Source organism: Meles meles, unplaced genomic scaffold, assembly GCF_922984935.1.
Source record: "Meles meles unplaced genomic scaffold, mMelMel3.1 paternal haplotype, whole genome shotgun sequence".
NCBI classification, from domain to species: Eukaryota; Metazoa; Chordata; class Mammalia; order Carnivora; family Mustelidae; genus Meles; species Meles meles.
Window position 1 is genome coordinate 350292 of NW_025721151.1, and position 11188 is coordinate 361479.

The following is an 11188-nucleotide window of genomic DNA, read 5'->3' on the forward strand; positions in this document are numbered from 1 at the left end:
CACCTGGGTGGCTCAGTGGGTTAGGCCTCTGCTTTCGGCTTGGGTCATGAATCCAGGGTCCTGGGATCAAGCCCTACATCGGGCTCTCTGCTCAGCGGGGAGCCTGCTTCCCCCTCTCTCTCTCCCTGCTGCTCTGCCTCCTTGTGATCTCTCTCCCTCTATCTGTCAAATAAATAAAATTTTAAAAAAATGAAAAAGGAATGCAAATATTTAATTCAGTTAGCCTATCTATATTATGTAGCAATACATTAGAATGATTACTATTTACATATGCCTGGAAATATAGGGGAAAGAGAGCAAATATATAAAACTTTTTTTAGATCTAGCACACATGAAAGATTTTAATAGAATATCCTACTAGTTTAAAAGGTAAGGAACATTAATTTCAAGTAGGGGCTGTAACATTTTTTAGGAATGGAGCTTTTGAAGCTTACAATGAATGGTCGACAGTTTATTTACTAATAAACCTCTTAGACTGATAAGTACCTTGTCACTGTATTTCAGGTAAAAAGGACAACATTATCAAGGATACAGTTCAAAACATGGTTTGGGTTCATCTCCGGTGTTGTGGTCCAGAGAAGGTGATCACATGACTAAATCAGGGCCCATCAGGATTAATCATGGACCTTTGCTAGGTCTACTGGGAAAAAAAAAATCTTTTCACTGAAATTCAGAGACTAAAAATCATGTAAGCCTAAACATGACGAATGCTATCATCATCGCCATATCAAGACAGCCAATATGAAAACAAAAGTTACTTTGAGGAAGGAAAAAACAATAGATGAGTTATGTGGTCCTACATCTGGAATAGCAAACTTAAAAGTCTGACAGGGAAAGGATGCAAATGTCTAAGGAAATATCTATAAAACCAAATGGATTGGTGGGATCTGTGGAAAATGAAGGTATACTATTCATAAAAAATGAAATTTGATTTTATTTCAAGTATTATTGTGATCACAATAGCTTTGTGACCAGATTTTTCCTGGTGGGTAACAGATGGCAACTGCTGCATGAATCTTAGAACAGATAAAGCCTCATGAGGAATGGCTGATCTATTTTATGCGTACAATAGTTTCTCTTTATGGTAATAACATACAAAAATGAATGTGAGCAAGAAAAGGAGTACAAGATTAATGTAGGGTTTAAATATGAGACAACACAGTTGTTTAAGCTAAATGGATATAGCGCCGAGGTTTAAATCCCACATTTGTCACTTCCTCCCTATGCTAAGCCTCTCTGCCCCAGTTCTCTCATTTCTGTACTAGGAAAGGAAAAGAAAAATGCCTGCTCCTTATGATTCTCATGGGGACTAAGTGAGTTAGTATATGTGAAGTTCTTAGATTAGGTCAGGCACATGATACATGCTCACTAAAAGCTAGTTTGATTCTATAGTTGCCATATACTATTCCATAACCACTAGCCATGTGGGACAATTCAGATTCAAATTAAAAAACTGAAATGTTTCATTAGCCACATTTCCAGGGCTCAATGGCCACACATATCATAGAATATTTTCATCATCAGAAAAAGTTCTAGTAGACATCAGTGCTCTATACTATGAGATCACGATGCTAGTGACAGAGTCAGAGAGGTAAGGGACATGGTTTCTTAGGTAAATAATGATTTCCAAGTCTCTGCCCTGTCATCACACGAAATGGCAACCATCAACCTCCTCTTTTAAAAGACCTAGTCCCTTCTCATGTGGCCTGCTGTCTCATCCTGGGCCCCTGAAGCTCAGGTAGACTGATATGTAAACCCAGCTGGACTCTGGACCTGTTCACAGGGAAAACCTTCTATGCCAACCAAGTCTGTTCTTCAGACAGCTCAATGAGGGAGTAACTTTGATGTGCTCAAGCTTCTACCCCCGTTTGCCAATAGGTGGCATCAATGCCCCAAGATAAATATTCTCCCTTGATCCTGAAATAGGACATGTGAACTCAGTTTGGAAGGAACTAAACAGGAAATCAAAAGAAACATTAGTCTATGTATATCCTATTATAAAATCTCAGTTCAAAAAATACAAAATTCATCAGTAGATTTTTTCATGTGGACATTCTACTATCATCTCTGTTGAACACATCCTGGAATTCAAGGGCATCATGAAGCAGCATCCAGTCTTCCTTTATCATGTCTCTTTCTGAGCTCTTTCGTGAAGCCTCTACTCTACTCAGGCTTCCTTTCCAAACCCTGATTATACCATGTTCATTTGCACTTCTGCACATTTGCTCATTTGCTCATGTTCGGTCTCCTGTCTGGAATGGCTTCTCTAATACTTTCTTCATATATTCAAATTGTTCCATTCATAAATTTCCAGATAAAGTCTTACCTTCTTGAAGCCATTTATGAAGAGTTATCATATATCTACTACTAAAGAATGTCTGTAACACGTAATACAGAATTTTACTATATGACATGTGCATCGTCTATCATATATAGAGCACGCATACTCCTCTACCTTGAAAACATATCTTAAATCATCCTCCACAGTAAATATATCTTGATTTTTAAGAAGTAACATTGCATTGTACTGCACTTGTCTATTATAATGGGGGACAGAATAATAATTGCTAGACCACTATTCTTGAGGAAGGAAGATAGGTTCTAGAAGACATTTGGAGGGAGGGGCCTTCCAGAACAGCATGAACAATTCAACAATAGTACATTCAGTTTAATCTGAGATAGGTGCTAAACATGATGATGAAAGTTCCTGGAAGTTGGTGACAGCCCCAGTTCCCTCAGTAAGCCAAGAGCCAAGTTGGCCAGAAAGAGAGTAGACAGAGGAAGAGATGGTTGAAATTTGAAGAAAAAAAAAAAACAAATCATGTAAGTCTTCTGAATAAGTAAGAAACAGAATGGACTAGAGAACTGTCAGAGGAGAATAAGAAGGGGAAAGAAAGTTCCCTGCAGAGGATAAAAACAGATTTTGTAATGATTGATTGTCTTTTTTTGTTTTGGGCAAAAATTGTATCTAATACTTTAAAGTATATAAAATAAGATTCCCATAAAGATTCCTATTCCTTCCTATAAAAGTTTTCAGCACTCAAAAACTCTCTCAAATTCTGAACGCCTACAAAAGCCTGCCATAGAGAACATAAGACTCAGAAGGTAGACGATTAAGTATCTCTATTACGAAATTTAATTAAAATAAATGTTTAATAATCTTGCTTTTTATTAGTAATAACTGACTATTTAAAAAGGATGGCTCTGAAAGGGAATTGTTTGTTCCCTATTTTTTATCAATCTATACTTCTCCCCACAAATCCATTAGTCATCTTGACTTAACTGTGTTTGTCTATGGAAGGGATAAAAATTGATAGCTCCTAAATAGATACTAAAGAGTAATTTGAGATTTATAGAAGAAAATAAAAGCAAAACAAAGAAAGGCCACTGTAGGTAATGCTATCATGTAGGCAAAATGAAATAATCCATACACAGTGTATATGTATATGTGTGCATGCAAGAGAACACTGAGTTGTGACTCAGTCGTAAAACACTGTTATAAAACCTTTATAAAATAACCAAACACACTTTTAAAAAAATTTATTTGACAGACAGATCACAAGTAGGTGATCAATCTGCTGAGCAGAGAGCCTCATGCGAGGCCGATGCGAGGCTCGACCCAGGACCCTGAGATCATGACCTGAGCCGAAGGCAGAGGCTTAATCCACTGAGCCACCCAGGTGCTCCCCAAACACACTTTTGTATGTAATTTGTCTCTTTATGGAAAGGACCTTTTCTATATACTATACTGATGTTTAAGAATACTTAGAATTGACAATATAGCAGTAAAACTTTTTTATAGGTAAAATATGGAATGACTTAGCAATCGATGATGGTGAAATAAGTAGAGAATTCTAGTCTCAGAGCACCTGGGTGGCTCTGTTTGTTCAGCAACTGCCTTCGGCTCAGGTCATGATCCTGGAGTCTCAGGATTAAGTCAGGCATCACGCTCCCTGTTCAGCAGGGAGTGTGCTTCTCCCTCTGACCTTCTCCTGTCTCAGGTTCTCTCTCTCTCTCTTTCTCCCTCTCTCAAATAAATAAAACCTTAAAAAAAAGAATCCTAGTCTCAAAGATCAATCTAAGTGAAAAAGATGTTTTAGTAACAGAATAGATACAGGATGCCCATCATCTGTTACTTGAATAGTAGAGAAACTGACTACATGATATTAGGTCTATTTCTCTGGATGGAAGTCCAGAGAAAAATGGGGGCAGCAATGAAGAGAAAAACAAACTCTAGACAATGATAAAAGGACCTAGGCCCATTAACCTTCACCTCCATAAGACTTCCAAAGCAAATATAATCTTTATGTATTCTTTAAATTGAAGCATAGTTGACATATTGTATTGGTTCCACATGTACAATACAGTGATTCAACATTATGCAATAATCACCATGATAAATCTAGGTACCATCTGTCACCAAAGTTGTTATAATATTAACTGTATTCCCCATGTTGTATATTTCAGAACCCTGTCTTATTTATTACTGAATGTTTGTACCTTTTAGTCCCCACTCCCTGTTTGACTCTCTCCCTACCGTCCTCTCCTCTGGCAAACACCAGATTGTTCTCTGTAGCTATGAGTGTTTTCATTTTGTTTGTTCCTTTGTTTTACTTTTTTTTTACTTTCCATGCACAAGTGAGATCATATGGTATCTGTCTTTCTCTGTCTGACTAATTTCACTTAGCATATATCCTCTAGGTGTTTCCATGTTATTGCAAATGACAAGATCCCCTGCATGTCCTGACTTGGAAGAACAATGTTTACTAAAACATACAGTAATGTATAAGCAAATAGAAGAAAAAGGAAAAAAAAAATCTAATACAAAGACACACAACTAAAAATTAGTTCAGTTCTGTTTCTTGATATTATTAACAAGGCAAGAAATGAGCCTACACATAGAACCAAATAGAAGGCATCTTTGAAAATCCACATTCTTGGCTTAGTTAACATTTGTCTCCCCTTCTAGCATGCAAAGAAGAAGGCTGAATGATTACAATAGAAAAATAAAGTAACTTTATTAAAACTGCAAGACTATTATTCTCAGTAAATAACAGATTTATTATTTTGAAATTCTGGATACTTTAGATGATTCAAGTTTCCATTAACACTTTTCCATTAATACTGCTTTGTAATGGGAAATGAAATAATTATATAATCCCTAAAAATAAAATTAAAAATATATGATTTGTTGAGATATCTGAAATAAAGACAATGAAGTTGCATCTATTGACAAATAAATGGAGATGCTACAAAGTCGTTCCTTTCCCAACTATACACAAAAATAAAGTTCATTTTCCAGTGCAGTATTTTAATTGAATCCATCCTTCTTGGAATTAGAAATAAATAAAAATGAGATTAATAGATTCCATTATTTTAAAAAAATCCAATACACTGTGGACATTTTCAGGCCACGCAAGTATGTTAACATCAATAGCTACATCCTCCAAAGTTGAAAGATAGCAATAAAGTAGTGCACGTGGAAGGCTGTGACTGTTCCTCCTCAGTGGCCAGTGATATTGATGAATCTGTATGCTGCATCATGAGAACTAGACAATCCAATAATCCAAAATCAAATCTTAGACTTCTCTCTCTCAAAACCTCTTAACATTGATTAGGCAATCTGTTTTGTCTTAAAATGCAATGGCATCTCCTCACAGTTTTAAGTGTTTTTGAGTCATAAGCTATACCCAGATTAGGATAACACAGGCTGAAGTACTCAGTCCCTGCTATTAGGGGGTATTTAGTCAACAGGTCAACTTTCACTTATACCACAACTAGGACACTAAGTCATTATCAGAAAATGAGAGGCTTCTCACTTTAATGCATTACTGTCCAATCTCAGAAATCAATATGAGATTGTTTTTCTTATCAATTGCTTGATATCAAGAGACAAAAAGAAGTTCCAGGATGTTAAAGATTAGCTAACTCTTGTTTTTCCAAAGTATTTTTTTAAATTACTCTTTTCTTGTGATTTTTTTTTCTGGTATTACATCCTAGGTATATAATGGAAATCAAGAGATTTTTGCACAGATTTGTATTTGTTAGTTAGTCACCTGGCAGGTAGCTGGTCATGCATTCACTGGGCACCTACATGTGAGGAGTGAAGGTCCCAGAACAGAGAGGTTTGTGAGCTACTCATGGGTTTGTTCATTAAAACATCAAAGCAGCATGGTTTTCAGGGATGTATCACTTTGAGAGGGAACTTTCCTAATTAGGCCACAGATGGCCAGACATATTTCAACAAGCTAAAGGAAGAGGAGAAAAGAGCTATTCTTCGACATTACCATTTGATTGATCATGTGAGGCCATCTCGTACAATATTTTGGAGAGTTCCCGTTATAGGAAATGCAACGAAAATCCTGTAGTTGTCATATTTCACCACAGTTCTTGTAATCAAGCAGGCCAGCAGAACAGATGCTGCCATGACTTGTTCATGTTAAAACTATTATTCACTTCATTAGATCAATGTTTTCTTGTTCCAAAGTTTTCCTTTTCTTTCTCTGCTCCTTGCTCACAGAGAAATCATTTGCCTGAACTTCCTAGGTTAATAAGATATTCTCCCCAATCAGTCAGGGCAAAGGGATCCCTGGACCCAGGGATGTTCTATTACACACCATCATTTTCATGCATGGATACGTAGAGGGTACACCCAGATTTTGATTTCCAACCATAAGCGCAGTTGTCCAACAGTATCCGGGGGAATGAGTAAGCTTGATGTTGAATGCAAACCAGCTTATTGAAAGAATAGGATCACTTCATATTACATTACAAAGCAATAAAATAAAAAAAGGCCACAGGAAGATATTTAATGTATATTCATCGTGTTTATCTCATATGGGGTTGTATAATTACTGAGGTAAGTGGAATACAGCATGACAAAAGTTTTAAGCCTAGGATTTCCAGCAGAATTATGTAGACTATGAAATATATCTGTGTATAACTTGAATACATATCATATTAAAATTAAGCTTCATGGGGCGCCTGGGTGTCTCAGTGGATTAAAGCCTCTGCTTTCGGCTCAGGTCAGGATCCCAGGGTTCTGGGATCTAGCGCAGCATCGGGCTCTCTACTCAACAGGGAGCCTGCTTCTTCCTCTCTCTCTCTGCCTGCTTCTCTGCCTACTTGTGATCTCTGCCTGTCAAGTAAATAAATAAAATCTTTTAAAAAAATTAAGCTTCACTCTTAATCTTACAAAACAAACTGGGGGTTGCTGGGGGGAGGTGGGATTGGGAGAGGGGGAGCGGGCTATGGACATTGGGGAGGGGAGGCGAACCATAAGAGACTATGGACTCTGAAAAACAACCTGAGGGTTTTGAAGGGTCAGGGGTGGGAGGTTGGGGGAACAGGTGGTGGGTGATGGGGAGGGCACGTTTTGCATGGAGCACTGGGTGTTGTGCAAAAAGAATGAATACTGTTATGCTGAAAAAATTAATAAAAAGGGAAAAAAAATTAAGCTTCAAAGAAGAGCAAAATCCACTTTCTGATTAAATGTCTATACATATAGACTTTTGAAAGGTGATATACATATTTTATAATGTAATTAAATGAACATTTAAATACTGAATAAATGCATGCTATGTACACATTTTTAAATCAGAATCATAAGCCTTATTTGGATTCAGAATGCATCATAAGATTAGATGTAGGCTCCTTATCAACTGGAATGTACATAGGTCTCATTCCAAGGTGTATGCCTGAGGCAAGGAAAACACCCAATATTTGTAGAATTAGATTAAATAATGTTCAAAATGACATATCAATCCATTTAAACATGTTAAGTAGTTCAAAATCATCTAGTCAACATGTTTCTACCCTGTAATAACTCTTTTTTTAAAAGACTTTTTATTTATTTATTTGACAGACAGAGATCACAAGTAGGGAGAGAGGTAGGCAGAGAGAGAGGAAGGGAAGCAGGCTCCCCACTGAGCAGAGAGCCCAATGTGGGGCTCGATCCCAGGACCCTGGAATCATGACCTGAGCTGAAAGCAGAGGCTTTAACCCACTGAGCCACCCAGGTGCCCTCTAATAACTCTTTATGGAACTGTTGTGTTGACATGACATTATACAAGTCAGCAACTTTTCAACCACACTGATCACCTGAGACTACATTTGAAGTACTACATTTATTATTAAAAAGTAGTACATTTATTATAATAAAGCTGACACTAGGGGCGCCTGGGTGGCTCAGTGGATTAAGCCACTGCCTTCGGCTCAGGTCATGATCTCAGGGTCCTGGGATCGAGCCCCGCATCGGGCTCTCTGCTCCGCAGGGAGCCTGCTTCCTCCTCTCTCTCTGCCTGCCTCTCTGCATACTTGTGATCTCTCTCTCTGTCAAATAAATAAATAAAAAAAATAAAAAATAAAAAAATAAAGCTGACACTATGACTAAATGCTTGTGTACCCTAAAATTCATATGTTGGAGCCCCAAATCCCTCAATATGATATAATTTAGAGACTGAGTCTTTGAGAAGTAATTGCATTTGAATAACTTCATGAAGGTGAATCCCTCATGATGACATCGGTATACCTATTAGGGGATGAGGGGCCCAGAGACATTTAATTATGTGACTGGAAAACAGTTCCAATGGTTTCTGCCCAATTAAACCTGAAATTCTAAGAAGGCTCTCAAATCTGATCTTTGATCTTTTTTCACCTGCTTTCTCTCTTTCTTAGTCATCAAAAAAAAAAAATAAAAAGTAGAAAAACCTAACATGTAGAGTTCTGTAGATTTTTTTTATCTCATGATTGTCCTCAGAACCAATGCAAAGACAATTCCTGGACAGTAAGAATCAATAAGAACACAATTACCAGGCCATTTTTTTCTACTTCAAATATTAACTAAAAAGTACTTGAGAATTGGGATAAGAAATAAGAATTCAAGGACATAGCAGGTTTTAATCCTCGATTTTTTTTTTTTTTCAGGTGAAATCAGGCCTTTATTTCAACAGTACAAACTCCGTTTATTTGTGTGTAAAGTGCCAGTTTTATATACAAATCAGTAAGTAAACTTTAATATCTGCTTTGAAGCACCGAGACTGAAGCCTCCGGAGGACCTCGGAGTAACTGACCCATCCTGCGGGGTCTGACTCACTCCAGGGCCCCGAACTTTGGGCCCCGACTGCCGCCGGGAGCCACGGTGCACTCACGGATGGCAGCCTGCCTGCAAACGCCAAACACGGCCACGGTCTTTCCTACCAATCCGAGTAGCTTCTGTCTAAGCTGCTTTCTAGGTGAGATGACTAGCATCACTAATCAACAGGCTTGCCTATGAGGTAGCTACACAGTTTTAACAACACTATTGATGAACATTATGGATAATTCATGGTGTAGCCGGTTTGATACACTTCAAGTGGCTGATTTTTTTTTTTTTTATGAGAAAGGGGGGTGGGGTGTCAGCAAAATAAGAGCACATCTTCATTCACTTAGAAGTCAGCATCCAAGGTAAAAGAATTCTCTGTTGGACTGGACATCACTCCCATCCTCTGATACTCACCTACTCTTGTCAAAGAAGTTAGTCTTCCCTTCCAGTGAAATATTCTCCATAAAGTCAAATGGATTTTCTACTCGGAAAACCTTGCCAAAACCCAGCTCCAGCATAAGCTGGTCTGCCACGAACTCAATGTACTGCTTCATTAACATGCAGTTCATCCCAATGAGCTCACGGGCAGGGCCTCCGTGAGGAACTCCTGCTTTATCCGAATGGCATTGATGATTATTTCTCTCACTCTCTGCTTGGAAGGTTTATGGACCAGGTGTCTGAACATCAGGCAGGCAAAGTCACAGTGTAAACCCTCATCTCTGCTGATAAGTTCATTGGAAAACGTGAGGCCAGGCATCAGGCCATGTATCTTGAGCCAGAATATTGACGCAAAAGAACCCGTGAAGAAGATTCCTTCCACAGTGGCGAAGGCCACAACCCATTTTCCATAGGTTGCCTCTTTGTCCCCAATCCAATGCAAGGCCCAATCTGCCTTCTTCTTTACACCAGGCATTGTCTTGATGGCGTTGAAGAGAAATTTCCTTTCTTTGGAATCTTCAATGTAAGTGTCAATGAGGAGACTGTACATCTTGGAATGGATGTTTTCCATGGCAATTTGGAAGCCACAGAAACAGCGGGCTTCTGTGATCTGAACTTCTGGGCTAAAGCGCTCCACCAAGTTTTCATTGACTATGCCATCACTGGCGGCAAAGAAAGCCAGAACATGGGATATAAAGTATCTCTCCTCAGGCTTCAGGGAGTCCCAGTGCTCAGTGTCCTTGGAGAGATCCACCTCTTCGGTGGTCCAAAAGGAAGCCGCAGCTTTCTTACACATCTGCCAAATATCATGGTCCTCAATAGGGAAGATGACAAAGCGACGAGGGTTTTCTCGCAGCAGTGGCTTGTCCTCCATGCTGGGGCCAAGTACCTCAGTTTTCGGCTCTGCAGGCTCCTGGAAGATCCTCCTGGCGGTCTTGCTGGCCAGAACGCGGGTCCCGCTAAGACTCGGGGGCATGTTCTCCTTGTCCGCCAGGCTGAGCCCCTTGAGGGGCGAGAGCTGGAGCTGCTGCTGCTGCTGCTAGGGGTCCATGATGGTGGTGAGCGGGACAGGGACGGAGAGCATGGCGGTCGCGAGGCGGGACGGCAGGTGAGGCAGCCCGCGGGTCCTGGGCTAATCCTCGATTTTTAATCTATATGAGGTAAAGAACCTTAAATATATGAAACAACTAGACAAAAGTCTCTAGTTCTCTGACAGAGTGTTAAGTGGTAGAGTGTTAGACATCCTGTAACTATTCAGAAGAGGAAAAGAGAAATGTCTCATAAGGCTGTGTTGGTATTAAGTACCACATGAAAGACTACATTTCTGTCCAAACAGGACAAAGCATGAGAAACACAAAAACCCCATTCCATATATCAAATGACTTGCCAGTTAAAGTCAAGCCCTCACAATCACATAAACACTGATTTCTTTATTTCAATTAATTTCTTTTAGACAATAAAAATATGAAGAAAAGAGATGATGTTCAATGTATTGGTTTTCCTCAATGTTCTCTCTGCTGAGTTCCATGAGATAGCTTGCACAACGTAGCAGGAACGAGGCTGCTGTTGTGCTTAGTAGCTCTAACAGTCTCCTTTTTAAAGTTTAGTATGTCCCTATTCTTTAGGGTGCTTATATTAAGAGAAATAATACAATCAATATTCCCATCT

At 38.9% G+C, this 11188-nt stretch overlaps 1 pseudogene; it reads right to left on the minus strand.

The window, feature by feature from the left end:
- Positions 1–9425: 9425 nt before the first annotated feature.
- LOC123936055 lies at positions 9426–10607 on the minus strand (annotated as a pseudogene).
- Positions 10608–11188: the final 581 nt, after the last annotated feature.